This window comes from Hipposideros armiger, unplaced genomic scaffold (assembly GCF_001890085.2).
Source record: "Hipposideros armiger isolate ML-2016 unplaced genomic scaffold, ASM189008v1 scaffold_111, whole genome shotgun sequence".
Lineage (NCBI taxonomy): Eukaryota > Metazoa > Chordata > Mammalia > Chiroptera > Hipposideridae > Hipposideros > Hipposideros armiger.
The window spans coordinates 3,328,205-3,348,173 of NW_017731461.1; the positions used below are offsets into that span (position 1 = coordinate 3,328,205).

The 19,969-nt window shown below is 37.2% G+C and overlaps 1 protein-coding gene across 10 annotated transcripts in view; it reads left to right on the forward strand.

Moving 5' to 3' along the window:
• CADM1 (cell adhesion molecule 1) overlaps window positions 1-19,969 on the forward strand; it is a 334,280-nt gene that overhangs the window by 88,554 nt on the left and 225,757 nt on the right. The window lies entirely within an intron of this gene.

Here is a 19,969-nt window from a genome sequence, read left to right on the forward strand (position 1 = left end):
GTTTTCAGTGTAGCTTCTTTCAGGAAGCCTGCCTACTCTGATTATCCTAATTGGAATCAAACTATTAGGATTTCCATTGTTTCTTGTTTTTACAACTCTAGTGTCATATTACTTATTTACCTTGTGTGCTAATTTTGCTCATTGTCTTCTCTGATAAACTTCGAAAACTCACAAAAAAGCAGACTTTTAGAAACATACCTTGTTTTAGTTTTTAGCTATTTCCCACAGTATCTATATAATGTATGCAACCAGTAGTCAATCAGTATGTCATATATGAATGATGAGTGCTTGATGAAATTAACTATCAATCATGGAAATGGAGATAGAATATAAGAATAACCAACATTTTGGCTAGCCATTTACTGATTAAATTGCTCTCACACAATTTTTCTCTTCATAGTAGCACCATGAGGTAGGGAATATTCCATTTTCCAGGTGTGCAAACTGTCTGAGACAGGTTAAGAGATTACCTGAACACACTGCAACTACTATGCAAGTCATCTGGGATTTGAAGCTAGTGTTTCAGACTCATTATAGCACTGTGCTAGAAGATATGCTAGCTCTCCCTCATCCAAGTCTGGAGTTGTGAGTTCCTTTTAAAATGCAGAATATGCACAAGAGACCCTCCTTATTAGGGGATAATTGATGACTGGAAAAGGTCACTGAAGTGAATTCACTTAAAGCAGGTAACAGTATTTCATAGTAAATAGAGATTTACTTTATCGTGGAGAGTGAAACTAAAAATTAGGATTATTATTTTATCCTATATTTAACAACATTTAAAATATAATTGCAACTCTGTACTTCTTAGGATGAGCAAAGAATCAAGTGTTGATTGTTTTTGCACTGCAAATGTTCTGATAAAGTTGGATGACAGAATGTCCTTCCCTTCACTTGAGTGCTGTGCCTGTCTTCATCCTTGCAGAGTTCCCCTCCTGGTTGTTATTTGGTCTGACTTCACCAGATGCTCATTGGTCAGTGAATTTGCTTATGATTCAAGCAGTTTTTATCATCACTGTCATTGATTTCATGAAATTCTCGTCTCTGGTAAGAGTTACAGCTTTATACTGCAGCCTGTTGTCTTTGTATATGCAGTATAGAATCTTCCAGAGACCAAGAAGGGCATAATTCTATGGCTAGAGATAGACTGTAGTGTTAATTGGGTAGGGATTAATTTTATAAGTGGTTGGTGTGTTTTTCTAATGCTGTGATGACTTTTGCCTTCTGATGGGGACTCAAATGATCAATATTAAGATAAGTAGGACTTCCTGAACTAATAAAAATATTCTATGATTATATATCATAAAGATGTCCTCCTTTATATAGTAGAAGTGTTGGCTTTCTTTTTCTATTCCCTGATCACATACATCCATGAAAATAAAAGTCAATCGTGTTAAATATAATTGAGGTCACAAAAAAATAAACAAATGTTTCTTGAAGAGGACTTCCTTTTAATCCAGCATTACTTAATGGACTAACAATTATATGCTCTCTCTCTCCCCGTGTGTGTGTGTGTGTGTGTGTGTGTGTGTGTGTGTGTGTGTGTGTGTGTGGTATTTACATAAAGGATTAATCCTTCTGAGTGTGATATCAATACATTGATGGTAGATGTTGGCTTGAGATTAATTTTAGCCTAATGGTTAAGAGTAAATTCTGGAGCCATACTTCCAAGCTCTTGTAATGTTCAAGTTATGTAATCTCACTGTGTAGCAATTTTCCTGTGTGGATAACGGTGATACTTATAGTATCTTTCTCATAGAACTGTTTTGAGAATTCAATGGGTTAATATTTGCAAAGTGTCTACAACAGTGCCTGGCAGATAATAAGCACTGAATAAATGTTAGCTGTTGAAATTTTATCATGATTTTAGATTATTATTAGTATTATAGAGTTTTTGCAGAAGGAGGAAACCTGAAGAAAACTGGCTTAAGTTGGGCCAAGAATTCTGTTAGGTCTATCTTTTGTTTCTTTGTCCACAAAATCATAATCTCATAAATATTTGTTGAAAGAAGAAAGTAAGTTTACTGTTGAATGATATATGAGAGCTTGTAATACTTTTGAGCAAACATTGTAGATCTTCTAAGCATTTAAATTTATAAATTTTGCCTATGCACGTCCTCTCTTTCCTCTCACGTCTCCCTATTTTCAACCCCCACCTCCCATGGGTAAATAAACCGGGCATTTCTTTAGGTTTTTACCAAGAAACTTTAAGTGACTAGTTTAATTAGTTTAATAGCTGAATGAAACAGTAGTTTTTAATTTCTTTCTAATATGTACACACAGTGGATGTTCAGTGAAAAGTGATCTTTTAGTTGATTACTTGCTTTGGATTTTAGGAGTGAGAATGACGGGTGAACAGAAATTGAAATGTAAATAAAATTTTGGAAACAATAAATGATATCATTTCTTGTGGAAAATACGGCATTCTTCCATTGTGGTGCATGGCTATTTATTAGTTATTTTTAATGATGAAGGGCTCTTGCTGCTTGTAAAATACCTATAGATTTGAATTGACTCACAATATGTTATGGTAAATGATGTCGTAGAAGCAGGGACCTCACTAACTGGCAATCCGTTGCCCTAAATGACAGACCTCGCCCAAGACAAATTTCAGCAACAAGGCTTTACTTCTCCCTTTCTCTGAGAGATAATGACTCACAGGGGGTTGGTTGTGTCACTGATGTGCCCACTACCTCACTGTTCCTCTACTTTAGAATCACTGGGAACTGGAACTGCATTGTTCTTTCTCATATAGACATGCAATTGTGAATCACTTTTGAAAGGCAGATTCAGTGTAATTTTTTTTAAGTACTTAAGTTTGCTTCATAAAGCTGTTTATAAAAGCAGATGCACTATTCATTTTTAAGATTGCTTAAGTCTGCTTCATAGAGCTGTTTATATGCTTCTCACATCAACTTGATTTATTTGTGATTTTTAAAAAGATGTATATTACTAAAAGTGAAACTAGGATATGTCTCAGCTTTACATTAAAAACATCTCAAAGTCTGTCACTGAGGGTTTTGTAATAATTTTTGGCTTTCGTCTGGTAAGGATGTGCTCATAAAAATCGGACAATTAGAATGACGAGACTTTACCATCTTTAGTTATTATTTGAGTTTAAAGCATTTGCTATGTCTTCATTGACTCTACTTGTCTCTATCAAACTCTGGTTCTATTGGTTTGTCAGAAAAGTGATGATGCATTTTTGTGACGAAAAACAGAAAAAATACATCATGACTTTTCCAACAACCCAATTATTTGGAGAAATGAAACTTCAACAATTTTAGGAAGTTCTAGTTTGACAATGAGGGTCTATAAAATTACAGGCAACAGATGATGACTGATGATTAACTTTGATTTTGTGAAATTCTTATAAAATAGGATATCCACTGTCTTCCACTTTCTGTGACTACAAGGAATCACACTTTTTATTAATTGTTTCTTTTAAGGGCGAAATTAAGCTGGAGACTATAGGAGGTCCCCAATGGGTAGGCTTGTTTTGGTGTTTAAATACCACATGGCAGATTGGAGTCAGGATCTTCTAGTTCTTAGCATGTTCCCATTCATATTAAGTTTAAAAATGTAAGCATTTCTTATCATGTCCTAACTAAATATACTAATGAAATTTTATCTGAAGTCAAGAACACTATCCAAATCTGATTTGATGTGTGTAGGACACTGTACATTCATTGATTGTGTTAAATGGGCCTGAAATAATGTTCAGGAAAGAGAATCACTTTCTGTTCTTCTTTGACACAAACAGTTTGTCACAGATTTGCATTCCTATCCCTATCTTGTTAGTGCAGTCGTTATATTTTTCATTACAAGTTTTATGCAAACACACTAGTTTTCCTTGATTAGGTTTACATGAATACATCGCAATTATAGACTAGGTGTTATTAATATGTGCGATTAGACATGTAATTAATATGTGTAATTACATAGTGGGAGGTATGGCAGAGCTGGGCTCCGTGCTGATTTATTGTATAGGTGCTGCGTGCGCAAAGACATAGTTAGGGTTTTATGGTTCCCATTTACTCCCACTGTAAATCTGCAGCGGTTTGTCATCAGGTATATGCTTTTCATCGGAGTGCAGAAGTATTTTTATGGTCGTGGGAACAACTGGATTATGATTGTCTTTTACTGTGGCTATATCAAATATTCTACGCAGGAACCCACAGAAGAAAGGTTTGATGTGATGTCCTGGTCCTGAGGGCGTGGACACAGTGCTGTGCTAGCTGCACTCGGGAGTGTGCAGATTTTATCTTTAAATAATTAAATATTTTAAGCTCCGTGTTAAACTTATCTTTTAAACAATGTTTTTCTCTTCCATCTCTTATATGTTTGGAAACTTTCCCTCTTAGCTAAATTACCCCCTTTTAAACATCTAAGAGCACCTTTCTGCTTTAATTATTCCTGTCTGTGCCCGTCGTATTCTCGCCCACGTCAGTGTCGTTTGCACATTTTTTAGGCTCTGTAAACAGGCATAATGTACTCTCTGCATCCTTTTCAGCGTTTATTCTATTGCTCTTTCCCCCACTCCTTCCTGCCTGCTACTTCTTGACTGTATATTTCTTGTTGTTAAGAGAGGAATCCTGAATTAAACTATGCCAAGAAAAGGAAAATGGCAGGGAGACGGCATCGGAAGGACTAAAGGGGGATGGAAGTCAGTGAGACTGTGGAAACCTGGCTATGAGGACGTAGCACAAGTGACTGAGGTTGCTGCTGACCTACCCTTTCCTGGAGTCATTGTGCTGGACGTAGACCTTATCAGAGAGACGCTAAGGAGCACTGTTGCTGAGAGGCGTGAAATGGCAGTAGAGGGCACACTTATGCAAAGTGGCCCAGGTCATAGCGGATTGCAGCACACTGCCAACCTTGTGCGGCATGTTCCCAGTGTTGTGGTGAGAATGTGGGGGACGGCCCAAGAGCCCAGTAACTATCAGCATATAATTTTGATTTGCGTGCTTAAGTAGATATGCTTTACTGAAAAAACATGAGCATTAGAGGTTGACTCGGATTCGTATTCGGCATGTTTCCAAGGGGGACCTGGGAACAGATGTGTTGTCTGGTCTGAATGCATTGGGATCCATCCATGTTTTGCTTACAGACCCCCTTCTGTCTGATGCACTTTGCCCTCTAAAAGCTTCCTGAATTGCTTTGTAAACAAGGCAGCTACTACAGCTGCGACTGTTGGATTTGGATTTTCGCCAGCTTGAAATTTATCCCTGCCCTAATGCTATATATCTGGGAGCAGGCAAAGTAGGTTTTTTGTTTTTGTTTTTTTTTTTTTTTGGCATATGGGAGCATTCCCTGAGGAAGATTGTGTTGATGCTATAGGAACTCTGATTCTATAAAACTGCATGTATTCTCTGTGGGTTTATGTTGACTTTTCCTCTTGGCCACAAGGCCAGATTTCTGCACCTTTCGTTTACTTTTTCCCAGTTACTTAGTTGGGCTACTGCTTCATGAAAAACCCATCATTCAGTGCCCTTGATCTTGGTGGCCCCTTGAGCTCAAGAGGAACTTGATTCTGCTTCTTGAGTGAATAAAGATTATTTCTCAAGATTTCTTTCTTTAGATGCTAATATTTAACAATGAAAGAAGAGAAAGGTAAAACAAAAGAAAATGAGAAACCAGAAAACAAAAGCAGGATGAAGCCAGACAATAGGATTTCTTAAGACATCGTGTTTGTGGCTTAGCCCTACCTGGCCAGTTCTTCAGTGACTGTGCTGGGAGGATTTCAGGATTTCACGTTTCCTTTGTATACAGAGAGGTGTTGTACCGTCTTCGTTGAGGCCAAGTGCTGGTATTCTTGTAAAAATTGAAGTTAGATTTTGCTTTATTATATTCTTAGCTTGTTGATGAGTTTTCCATTTAAGTGTCTTTCTTTGTCCTCCCTTATCTAGCTTTTGAAGTCTTCTGCACAGGTGAGCTCCTTTATGTTTTCTCCCTAGATCGGGATTAAAATGTTCGTTGTTCATCTCCTTATATACTTTATGAGTGCCTGGGTTCCTTTTTTGACCTCTCTGAACTGACGCTGTGTGACACTGTGCATCTAGAGTTAGTATTTGCCAGTCTGTCTGCTTTTGGTTTGTTTCATATGACTGGATTAAAACTAAAATCTGTTTCGTTTTAGTAGCAGCAGAAAGCACAAAATCTTGAGGTTCCTGCCAATATTCCCTTTTTGGAACAATATCAAAATGTAACTTTTCTGTTGGAATATGTATTTTCTGGCCAACATCTCCCTCTGCCCCCAGCTTCTGTGTGAGGAAATAACATTGGCTTCTTTTATCTCAGGAGTTTGATTATTTAGCCCTTCCACATAAGAGCAATGTCTTAACTAATTTTCTTAGAGTAGAGTTGATGCTGAATACGTGCTAGAAGGAAGAGCTATGTAGAACCTTTGTGATGCAATACAGCATAGTAAAAGGAGCATTTAAATGAGATTTCCCAGGATTCGATGGGAGCAAATCCTTCCCATGTCATGTAATTTTAGATCACTGACCAGCGCAGTTGTGAGCTTCCCCACTGCTTTTGGCAGCTCCTCATTTTAGAATAGTGCTGGCCTGCATAGTGGGATGGAAATCCAGGCCTTCATTGATTTATTCCTTTTGGTTTCAGTCCCAGATCTTGAGCTGCAGAGGGATTTCAACTGATCAGGGACAGCCAACTAGCTGTAGTATAAAGAAATGAGCTATTGTGCTGGGGAAAAATTTGTTGTTTGAAGAACTAAAATTGACACATTTTTTTAGGCAGAAGAAAGTTGATATATTGGGCTGTTTTTGTTTTCTTTTAAAGATGGACATCATTGCTTCATTCTTATTCCCAATGTTCACATGTAAAAATAGCCAACAGTGTGGCTTTTGTTTATGCTGTTGCCAATACCAACATTTAGCACCTCCTTCGAAAAGTTTTTTTCAGAGGACTCTGAAAATGTGCTTGGAGCTGAAACTTGTCATTCAGTTTCTGAGCCCACAGGTAAGTTATCCCCCTCCCTACCCCCTTTACAGCAAGAAGAACACTTTTTAGAAATTTGATCATTAAGGGGCTTATTTGCCATTTAAAATGTTTACTCTTATTCAGTATATAAAAACTAAAGCTCTGACTTTAGATGATAGCCCATCATTTTTTGAAGTTAATCATGAAATAAAAGTCATCCTCTTGGCCTGGGTTTTCTAAACATTCCTAATGGTGACCATCAGATTGTTGGGTGCATATACAGTCATCTCAGCAGCACTTGGCGAAAACAAATACTCCAGCCTGTCTTCGCCGAGATGCTGCTGGCCCACCCGCCATACCTGGGCTTTGGTTCTTTCTCTTTTTAGTGGTGGTGGATTTGCATTGAACTAGCTAGTGGTTCAATTTCCAAGAGAGAAAGCCAAGAGTAGGGAACGACAGAACTGATTTTTTTTTTATGTGAAATTACTATGTGAGAGAAATGGATTTGGGTCTGGGGCCTCATTGTTAACATTCTTAACCAGCAGTGCTCATGGTCTTGGAAAAGTGCAGTGAATAGAGGTGAATAGGGACTTTTCAGCCTTCACTCAACCAGACCTTTGTAGCCCTTGTAATCCTATAGTGTGCTAACTTCCCAGGTGGCAAATCATTGCATTTGCTCCTGGTGAAATTCAGTAGTAATAACATATCATACTGATTGTCATATAGGAAACTGCCTCTCTTGTATATATACCCGATACTAGATTATGACATTTTATTTATTTATTTATTTTAAATTAAGGGTTTTTTTGTTTTTTTGTTTTTTTAAAGATTTTTATTGGGGAATTGGGGGATGGGGAACAGACAAGTTGCTATCCTTTTGTTCTTCAGTCTAGTTGTGGAGGACGTTGCTTCACTGGCCCAAGTTGGCACCATCATTGCGCTCTTCCCGGGTGAGGCAGATCAGTTGCCGGCTTCTGGACGGCCGCTCACTGCAGCTGCTGGCCGCTCACGCTGGCTGCTGGCCACACACGGTAGCCCATGGCAACCCACTGCCGCAGGGGCTGCAGCCTACGCTGTTGCCTGCGACTCATAGCAGCCCAGCTCCAGGTTGAGCTGTTGTTCAGCATCTTAGCTGTAGAGGGCAGTGTCACTGGCCCTCATATGTGGGATCCGAACCGGGGCCCTCTGGCATCCCAAGCCAGTTCTTAACCATCGCGCCACTCGGCCGGCCCTATTTTTTTTTTTTAATTGGGGAATTGGGGGAGGGGAACAGTGTTGGGGAATTGGGGAGGGGGGCCAGCCAAGTTGTTGTTCTTCAATCTTCATTGTGGAGGTCGTCAGTTGCCATCTGGCTGCCTGTCAGCAGCTCGTGGCCTCTAAGCTCAAGGTGCTGTGTTACAATCTTAGTTGTGTGTGGGTGTAGCCACCATCCTATGTGGGAGTCAAACGAGCAGCCTTGTTGTTAAGAGCGCACTCTCTATCCACTGAGCCATCTGGGTGGCAGCTCAGCTCAAGGTGCTGAGTTCAGTCTTAGTTGCGTGTGGGCATAGCCCACCATCGAACAAGCAATCTTATTGTTACACCAGCTGAGCCATCCTGCCACCTATTGGCAGCTCAGCACAGGCACAGTGTCACTGGCCCATGTGGGAATTGAACTGGCAGCCCTGTTGCTCAGAGCTTGCGCTCTTAACCAACTGAGCCACTCGGCCGGCCCTGAAATTTGCTTTTTAACGTCACCCTTAATTTGTGAGATTTATTCATTTTGATGCATGTAGCTCTAGTTTGTGTATTCTCACTGCTGTGTATTATTCCATTTTGTGAATATATACCATTATTTATTTAGTCACGTTTTGATGAGCTTCTAGGGCATTTCCAGTTTGTGACTCTTACTCCCAGTGCTACAATGAACATTCTTATTTATACATATGTCCCTGTATATGTTTTCTATTTTTGAACACCTGCAGAAATTTCTCTAGGGTAATATACCCAGAGTGGAGTTACTTTGGACGTGCCTTACTTGCCTTTATATCTATCCCTCGCTTAGGTGATTGTGCTCCCTGAGGCTGTCACAGGCACTGTGGTGGAGCTCCCACCGCCTCCCGTCTTCTCCAACACTGCTCTTGCCAGACAATAAAATTTTTGTCAATTTGATAGCAGTGAAAAGATAGCTCCTCGGTGTAATTTGTCTTTTCCTGATTCAGAAGGTTGAGTATCATTTCATACGTATTGGCTATTTGGCTTTTCTCTTCTGTCAGTTGCCTTTGTCTGTTTTTCTGTTGGATTGTTTTGTCTTTTTTTTTTTTTACATAGAGATTCATTATGTTCTGAATACTAATCCTTTGTTGGTTATATGCATTTCAAGTGTATGGCTTGCCTTTTTACTTTGTTTATGCAATCTTTTGTTGTAGAAAAGTTTTTAATTTTAATGTAGGCAATCTCAAGGTCATAAAAATGTCATTTCTCTTCTGAAAATTTCAGTTTTGTTTTTTACTTTCAGTTAATGTATTAGAAATTTTTGTGTATGGCATGAAGTAAGGATCTAATTTTAGTTTTTTCCATGTGGGCATCTGTCTCAGCACTGTTTTTTTTAAAAAAATTAAGAAATGCTAAACAGTTTTAACTTGAAAAATAATTGCAGACTTACAAAATATTGCAAAAATAACATAAAAAATTCCGTAGACCTTTCATCCAGGTTCCCCAAATTTAACATCTACCACAGTAGGCTAAATAAGGTGGTATCTGCCACATTTCTCCACAGTAAAATTTCTGTTTTCCCGTTGCAATTTTAGCATCTCTTCTACCTTGTCTTGCTTGCCAAATGATTTCTGTTTTCATCATTCTTTCTACACTTATTTTTTTTTTGAGTGCTATCAGCACCATTTATTGAAGAGTTCCTTTTTTCTTCCCTGACTTATCCATTTCCCTCTATACTGGTTTATAAATCTACATCTCTGCTAGACTCTGCCAAGTCCCCTCCTTTAGGGGTTTGTACCATTTTGCCTTCTCGCCAGCAATATATCAAGGTGCCGTTTCCCTTAGCCTCACAGAGTATGTTGTCAAACTTTTGGATTTTTGCCAACATGATCAGTGAAAAATAAATGCATGTCTCTTATCATGAGTAACGTTGAGCATCTGTTCATATGTTTTTGGCCATTTTCACTTATCCTTATGCATCCTCCCTATTCATAATCTTTTGCCATGTGTTTCTTTGGGGATGTTGGTATTTTTCTTTTAGATTTTTTAGGAGCTCTTTGTATGTGAGGGATATTATGGGTCTGTGATAAGTTGCAAATATATATTTTTTTCAAGTATGCTATTTGTCTTTTGGCTGATAGCATTTTTGCTATGCAAAATATTTCTATTTTTAAATAAGTTTGTATATAAACAAATTTATTAATCTTTTATTGTTTCTGGGTTAGCCTTTTCTCACTCTGTAATGGAATTCACTGAAATTTTATTTTTTTCAGTATTGTGGAACTTTATTTTTGAATTTAGGTCTGTGATCCATTAGGAGTATACTCTGGTATGTAATGTGAGATATGAATGCAGTTATTTTTTTTTTCCAGTGGCTATCCAAATGTCCAGACTGGATATTAAAAATTTCAACTTTTCTGCACTGATTTGAGATGTTACCTTATCATGTACTAACTTTCCATGTATACTTGAGCTTTTTTTGTGTTTCACTGTTTGTTTATGCAATCAAACCACACTACTAACAGAAGCTTTCTGATATGTATCTATTGGGGGTAGCTCTGTCCCCACCCCAACATACAACACACACACACACACACACACACACACACACATCTTTTTCAGGTTTTCCTGGTAATTCTTTGATTTGTTTATTTTTAATTTATTTAAATTTTGAATTTTATAACCAACAGACCTAGTTGACATCCAAATAGTTGTCAGTTCTTTGCTATTTCTAGAGAGTTTCTTTGCCACCTAGTCTTGACGAATTTTTTGTTTATATGCCATGTGTGCCTAAAACAAATGTGCCTTTTCTATTTGCTGGGTGAAACATTTTGTACATATATCACACATTTTTAGGAATTTAAATTTTCTGTGGGATTTTGAAGCCATCTGAAGCATGTTTAAGATTCAGGGATATCCTACAGTCTAGCCTCCTATCAGATGTTCATCGTACAGGGTCAGTGGGTAGACTGCAGGAGAACTTTGAACCCACTGAAGCTATGTGAAAGGTGTCTGTATGTAATTTTCTGGAGATGATTCATCAGTCTTTTAAAGATGTTCTGTCATCTCAAAAAAAAATAAAGACTGTTCTAGGTTAAGGTGGGGAAAAGACTGAACTTGAAATGCTCAGTAACAAAGAATGCAAGATGGTCTTGAGAAATTAAGTGATATGAAGAAATAGCTCTTATACTGTTCTGCTCAGGACACATTGATTATAAAATGAATGTATGTTAATATTTCTGTAGATAAAGTTTCTAAGAGGTAAATGTTTACATTTAGAATAATGGTGTTCTCTCTTCTTTCTTTAGGTAAGTGACAATCTTATACTTGGATACATAACTTCAGAATGGATGGATGTGTAAGGCTCCACTCCTCATCTGAAGCTGCAGTAGTAAGTTGTGGTTGACATGTGTGCTGTGATCCGGTATGGGCAAGGGGTTGCCTTGACAAAAGAAACTAGATAGTTTCCTGTAAATGCTTTGCCTATTACTTGTTATATGTGTTTTGTTAAGGACTCTTTGTATGTGTCGTCTCTGAGATTACACAGAAGAATAAACAGACAGGGTTCATACTTTCAAGAAGACAGAGTTTCAGTATAGCAGAAAGAACTTAGGTTTGGGAGTTGTATTGGGTTTGAATTCCACTCTTCCATTACTAATTGTTGGATATCTTTTTCTTCCTCGATGTCTTCATTTCTTAAGTGGGTATAATAATACCTACCTCATCAGATTGCTAGGAGGATTAAGTCAGGGAATTCTGTGCTTATCAAACTGTTCCAATGTATAGATTTCCCCCCTCATTTCTTCTTTTCAACTGAAGCTTTATCCAGAAAGAAACAGCAAGTGCTTGAAAGCAAGAAAATAGAGATCAGCTCTCCTCCTCGTATTTGAAGTGTTGTTGGCTAAGATTCAGGAAATCTGGAGACCAGGCACTGAAGGATTTTGTGAAGGAATCTGTAGTGGGTCTCCGAAGGCACTTCCCAAAGCAGCAAGCATCCCCTTGGACTTCACAGTCACATTAGAAAAGCAGAGTGAAGTGTGGCTTACGTATTGGTTCACAAGTGGTCTTAGTTGAATCCCTGTGAATATGTTAGAATGTTGTGTTGGGAAAATATCCCTTTGTTTAATATAAGATGGAATTCAAACAAATGACTGAAGAATGTAAACTGAGGTCTTTTGATCTCCTATGATTCTTTAAATGATTGTCACATTGTTGTGTTCAAAATTATCTAGCTATCTAGGCTATAAACAGACAGGCAATATTCACCAAGAAGGGGAATTATATACAATCTGGTTTGGAAAGTGGAAAAGAACTGCGCCTAAGTTGGAAAGACATAAATCAGAAAAGGCAGAGGGAAATGCAGGCTTGGGCAGTTTGCTTTGTATGGCTCAGCTACCCCTTACCCAGGGACAAAAGGCCTAACTAGAAATGTCCCTCTCTAAGGAGAGGCTGGGGCCAAGGGAGACTACAGTTCAATGCACATTCAGAGATTAAAATATCTTCAAATTAGTTCCAGTGAATCATTTTAAATTATTTTAAAAGCTCTTTATATTTTAATCAGAGCCTATTCACGACCAGTTAATTTAGATGGCACGTTCTAAAATTACTTTCCTCCAATGATGTGTTGTGCCATTGCCCAGAATGCAGAAACCTCATGGGAGTGGGGAGTTGGAAGTCTGAAAGTACCAAGGATCTGACAATCTTACTCAAAAGTTGACTGGCTTAAGAGTAGCTTAAGAATTCTTTCTTGTTACCTGATTTAGGTGGGATAATGTTAAAATTGCTACTCTTGTAGAGAGAGCGGGTAATTCCAGAGGATGCTAGGGGCCTGGTAATGTGCTCAATTTCTCAAATATTCAGAGAAGACAAAACTATGGTATTGCTCTAGTACATGCCTTTAAATTGTACTTGGATATTGTCTTTGGTTTAGAGAAACACTGCTTTAGCAATCTTGGATAATCTCAAAATATTTATCCACCATTTTGCTCATTTTCCTGCAATTAGTGAAGTTCCAGGCCCTGTTAATACAAGTTCTAACTGCGTGGAGTGCTTTCTTAGTCATCACAGTAAATAAACATCATAGAGTACAATGTCCTTTATTGTCACCTTAGAAGAAAGAATAGAGGGCTACAAGGTTCACATGTGGGTCCCACTTCGACTTTTATGCCTCGTGCTGAGCGGTCTCATTCTGCATCTTGTATATATAGTCGTCTCATTGTGGGAGATGGCAGCAGCATCTTCCTGGAAGCTATTTATTCCTTTTGCAGTTAACTAAGGTAGAGGAGCTACTAATGTTTGGTATTTCCATGCTTTTCTCTTAAAAATGTTGGCTCAAGATACCAGAATCCATCGTGGGATGTTTTGTATCATCCATTAGTTGCTAATATTCTGCAGAGAAAGAATTAAAACAGAGATGAGATGGACAGGATGAGTTTTTAAATTATAGCACTGAGTAGCAACTGCTAGTTAAGAATTTTTTGGCAGTTTGTTAGAATCTCATTTTAAAGCAATAACGCACTCAGAGTTGTATTCAAACACTGAGATAAATGCATCAACCTAAATTCATGGTTTTGTTTTTTACCATGTAGCTGCTAATTATTGAACATAACGAGGCTTATTCATAATTTCTTTTCTCTTGCTTGATAGCCATAATCCTGTATTTGTGTGCTGCTGTCATTCCCATGGTAACTGACTAATGTCTGAAGCAAAAGATTATTAAATACAGAACAGTACATTAAAATAATGCTAAAGTTCTGACTTACAGAGAGACTTTCACACTGGGGCAAACTTCAAAAAAGAGAACACTTATACAAAAAGCAATTTAGTTGGCCAGCAATGTTTAGTATTCCCCTAGCTATTACGGAAGAGATTTGTTTGAATTATAGCCTCTTCCTTCCCATCCCGTCATCTCCTTTGGCTTTGCAGCCAAGTCTTAATCTGGTGTTTATGATGTCCGTCTGTTGCCATGGGAGGTATTCTGTCACAGATGTATCGTGACTTCACAGCACGATAGAGGCAGAAAGAAATTTAGGATGAAGGAGAACAACTCTAAAGTTAATCTCTAGCATATCTGTTCTGCAAAGAAGCATTCTCTTCACCTTTATGTGCTATTAAAAAAAAAAGTTAGTTAAGTGATCCTTTGTGGAAGGTTGGCCCATTATAAATGTCATTGAAATCACCAAAATACCAAAAGCCAACCCTAAGGAAAAAAATGTTATACAGCTTGACCTTAGGTCTTTGAGAGTGGTCAAGATTTATGTTTTTAATCCTATGCTACAGTAATGAAGCACAACCCTGTTTGTAGCACATAAATTGATACACCGATTTTCCTGGATTTCCTCTAAGAGAATGTCTTCTGTCTTAAATCTAATGTGGTCGCATTCACAAGGATGTGCTTCCTGCCTTAAGCCCTTTGCTTCCACCGCTGTAGACAAGCTTATTTTCACTATTCACGGAAATCGGTGGATGTGCTGCCAAACTCAGAGGTGTCTGTGAAGCCAAATTTTGTAGTGCTCATAAGCATGTTAGCATTATGGCCCCTCTGGGGCCCCTTCATCATCTGGTATCTGGGACATTCTCCCATTTGGATGGCATAAAAATAATCTATACTCTTTCCTAGGGATGAAAGATTTCTGCAGATTTCAGCTAAGTACACTGGGGGTGCTCTGTATACGATGAACTCTTTGAATGTCATGAACCAGTAGTACAAAGAGAACACATGTACCTTCAACCATTTTTTTTTTTGGTTAAAGATACAGGGCATAGAAGGAGATGGACGGGAAGAAAGTGTTATGTCGTGAGTAAAATCTATTGGACCATGTGTTAGTAAGTACAGTCAGAAAATTAGCTGCAATGAGTCTTAAAAAAATTGGAATTACAATTTTAGGATTCTCCTCTTTCCCACCTTCACCAGCTTTGAACCTAATAGAGGGTTTTAATGTTCTTTCCCTTATTAAAAGAAAACCTAAGGTAGGCGAGGCTAAGCAAGTGCACTTCTTCAAACATCTCTTTCTAATTGCTGCCAATTTGTTGCTAGAAAGCTGTGGTAGTCCACCTGGAATCTGCATAACCTTGTTTTGAGTAATAAGACTCTATCCCTTCTGCTCTCTCACTCAAATCAGCATCCTCTGAAAGGATTGATGCTGTTCAGTACAAGCCCATGTCAGCATATGCCATGTACCTTTATAATGATTTTTTTTCAGCATTTTGTTGCTCTAGCTTCAGTAGCAGCAGGGAGTATATATGGACATAATTTTCTTTAAAAAACAGATTTAGGTTAATGTATTCATTGGTTTAGTGATTTTTTTTTTCCTTTCTCTCTCTCTTTTTTTTTTTTTAATTCCCTGGGATGACATCTATGGTAAACCTTAAAGGAGGTAGAAGAATTTATTTGGTTTTTATACTTCGTGTCAGTGGTTCCCAAATTCTGACGCCTAATTTCATCCCCCCCCCCCAAATTATGGTCTAATTGTTTGGGGTTGTGGCCTGGGCTTTGGGATTTTTAAAAGATCTCCAGATGATTCTATTGTAATATACAGAAAGGCCTGCTAGCCTGCTTTATATGTAGTAAAGGCTGGAAATTCAGATATCAAGGACAAGTCTCAATTACCACAGATGCATTTGGCTTTTATAAATGTGCTTGGTCTTGCCCTATTTTTTGCTGACTCTTCCTGGTACTCTCTTTTTCTTTCATAAACACACACCATCAAACTAATCTCAGTGGGTTCTGACCCATTCTTCTTTTCTTTTCTTCTGGAATGACAACAGTTGATGAGCACTAATTACCTCTGATGTTTTCTTTGCAATGCTACTTTTGTCTTTTTAAAAAATTGACTCCAAAATTTTAGAAGATTTTGAATTAAGAGTGTGAAACAAACAAACAAAAAATCACGCAGGTAGTAGGGGAAAGAAGAGAGTTCCTGTTCTAAAAACTTGATTAGCACTGGAAATTGAACTTTAGTTTTTGACATTGAGTTCCACACTATGCACCGTCGTGCTCAGCCTGCATGCAGATTGTTTTCCTGAAGCTCTTTATAAATGATGAGATGACATTAAAAGAATAGTTTAATCATGTTTTCATTTTTTCAATATGTAACGCTCGAGAAGAGGAAAAGTAGATTTCTTCATCTCATAAAACAAAGTACCTTTGCAATGAAGTTCTGACTAAAACTTAACCCGGCATTCTTTCATTTATCTTGGTTATTGCTTTTCACATGTCTTATGGTTCTTGTAAACATGATTTTCCCTCTGGATCTGGATTCAAAGCAAAGGTTATAAAGCAAAGTGTTGGTATCCAAGCATTTGCTTCTGATGTTTAGCCTTAAGAAATATATTTGAGCTTAAAAGAAAAGTAATAAGTTTGCTTGAATTTCCTTACCTTTCCTTCATACTCTCTTTTACACTGCATCTTTGGATAGCCCTGAAACTTGGTTTAGATAGAGATCTGATGTAATTTCATGAAGCAGTGCTGTCAGATGACTGCAAAGGATGTTCATATTTCTGTTGACAGTCTTGTAGATTTCCAAAGAGCGTGTGCAGATGTTACATCTGTAGATGTGTATCTGTAAGCACAGCCGTCATCTTCATTTTAAACATTTGAATTTGTTTTAGAATACTCTAAGTGATTACTCTGCCTGTACAGATTAAGAAAAAGGGCTTCCGTAAGAGCCTGGGTAGTTTTTTTTTCTGACCATCCATGAAGATAGAGCTGTTTTTATAAATTTAGCCTTTTCCTAGCAGATGATTTATTACTGTGATCAGTGACTCTATATTTGGGGATTTATTGGAAAGTCCATTTATTATCAACAATTTCAGTTTATATTCATGGTGAAGGATGGTGCTAATGCCATACATGCTTTGTATTTACTTGTTTTTCGGATTTGTTCCTCTTTTGTAGCTATATGGGTTAGGAAACAACTTACAAGTGTTCCTATCTAAAAATTCCATCAAATTTAATATTGAATTTTGAAAGGAAAATCCTAACAATATAATTTTGGAATGAAAGGACCTTACAGAGATTATTTAGGGCTGTGGTTTATTATTTGCTGTTTTTTATTTAAAGGGGATTAAAAAATTTCTGAAAAATGCTACTTCTATGTTTTTTTGGATACTGCTAACATTTGCTTCTTTTTTTCTGGAACTTTATTCTTCTTGCTAATAACAACTCAAAAGGATATGTTATCCCAACTCTTCTATGAATGTTTTTTGCTATAAAGGTAGAACGTGTTTATTTTGATAAATAAAAAAACCCATAAAAGTATAGTTTAGAGAATAAAATTTAGCTATAATCCTATATCACTCAGAGATAAAGACTTTTGATAATAATATCTTCCGTCTTCCTTTCATATTGCCCTACTTGGTTCAGAATAGACTGGGCTTGCTTCTATTTATTTAACATTGTATTATTCACAGTATTTTGTCTTTATAAAAATTCTTCAAGCATACTTTTTAAAGACTGTAACAATAATTGATTTAGTGCTTTTGACTGACCTGTTTCTCCATTGTTAAGCCTCTAGATTGTTTCCAGAATTTTGCTATTGTAAATAATGCTGTGATGAACATCTTCGTATTTGATTTTTGTCTATATTTATGAAATAGAGTTCACAATTAAAGTGGCTGGGACAGAGATACAGATATTTTTTAGCTCTAAATTATTTTTTTCCAAATTACTCTCTAGAATGGTGGTTTTCATTTTACTCCTACTGGTCAGGAATGACCCTTTTACTGCACTGTCATTGTGTCAGGGAATCTTAGTTTTAAAATTCTTTACTGTTAACTATACTTTAATAAATAATAACTTTAAAAATATTTGCTAATTACTCAGAGGAAAAATATCATTTTAGTGTTTATTTCATATTGATGGGTTTATTTTTCTCTAAATGTTTAGTAAGCACTTAATGTTCATTTTTGTAGTTGTTAATTTAGGTTCTTTACCTATTTCTGAATCAGTGTTTAAGAATGTGTGTGTGGTCTTCAATCATTTGTAAATAGGCTTTTCATAGTAAATATAATAACCCTTTATCTATACTATTGCAACTCTTTAAAGATTCCCTGCCTAACTTTTGCCTTTTCTGCTTGAAGAGCTTCAAGAAATCATTTAGCCTAATGAATGATTCATTCATTTAACAGACATTTATTGACTGTCTATTATGTACCAGGCACTGCGGTATATTAGTAAACTAAGCAGACAAATATCCCACCCTCTGTAGAACTTACATTCAGGGAGGACTGGGGAAGGGGGATGAGAAATAAACAACATACAAAATGAACAAATTCTGTAATGTTTTCAGGGTGAGAACAACTGTGGACAAAATAGAGCAGGCTGAGAGGGACTGGGAGTGCTAGGACGCCCTACAGCTTTAAATGGGATGGTCAGAATTGGGCATAATGAGCATCTGACATTTGAACAAGATTTGGATTTACTGTTTTTACTTTTGTAGAAGTATTTGTTCTTAGCAGTGATATTGTTATTGTGGGCCTACTGTTTTGTTTTGTTTTTAATAAATCAGGTTTAATTCTGATTTATTGAAATAAGTACAGTTAGACATATTGTACAATTTGTGCAGGTTCCCCCCGCCCCCCAAGGATAGCCAACAGGAATCACCTTGGTCCAGAACCTTCCATATACATTGCTAGAGGGTTTGGGAAGTAAGTCTTCCTGCCTGAATGCATCTGTAGGAAACTCTTCTTTTGCTGGGGCCCCACCAGCTGTAGCATCAGAGCGATGGCTTTGTGGTCTCTGTATGTCAGAATGCACAGAGCTCTGAAGAGGTCTTGTGAATGTGAGTTGAGGGTGGACAGGCAAGAGGCAAAACTCGAGTGGTATTTCCCATTGGGTAGAAATAATTTAATGTATCCTATGCTGAGTCCTTGTGTTTAGTTTTGTTTCTGGGGAAGAAACAGGAAGAACAGCGATAGGAGTGAGTTTTCACTTTTCATTATTTATGTGTTGAAATTTCAGGGATTTACCCCCCATCTTCCTTTCTTTCTTTTTTGCCTTCTCCTTCTGCTTTTATTTCTACTCCTTCTCTACTTTTATTTCTACTCCTTCATTTTCTTGCTTAATTTAGGATGTGATAGTGTTGCTAGGTGTTACTTATTCTCTGGCATAACCATAGCAGCTGCCTTTTGAAGCTGTGTCCCAAGGCCATTCATATTTTAGAATGAAACTATGTTGTTTTGCCATTTATCACTCAAGTCTTAAAGACATTGTGACCGTCTTGCTGATAAAGAACATGAATGCAAAGAAGAAACAGTGGTAAACTAGACAGACCTAAGAGTTGTGCTGCCTTGGAAAGGAATATGGGATCATAGAGAAGTTGTTTACTTTTGTTCATGCAAATTGATGAATTCTTTAAATTGTGTGTCTAATTGTTCTCATCTTTTATAGTTTAGTGCAGATAGGTTATAAGACTCTAGAAGCTAATGCACATTGATTTCTTTCACAAGTTCGGAGACTATTGTTGATTCATAAAACATGACAGGAACTTTGGGTAATTGTCAATTGTCTGACTATTTTTCTTCGTTGCATTCCTATTGCTTTGCTATCGGCAGTCATTAAATTGATTCAACTTGAAATCTGAATGACAAATTAGTGTATTCTTATGATGCGCCTCACATAAATTTTAAATGAAGTATTTGACATTTTCATCCAAATCAAGTTGGCAAAAGAATTTTAACTATTTCATTGACTGAGTTATGAGATTCAGTTGAAGTTCAAGATTACTCAAATCAGGCTATAGTAAGAAATAAATATAATCAAATGCTTTTAAATGTGTACATCTTAAAGGGGAATTCAGCTATAATAATTGTTTAGTTAAGAACATTCTCTTTC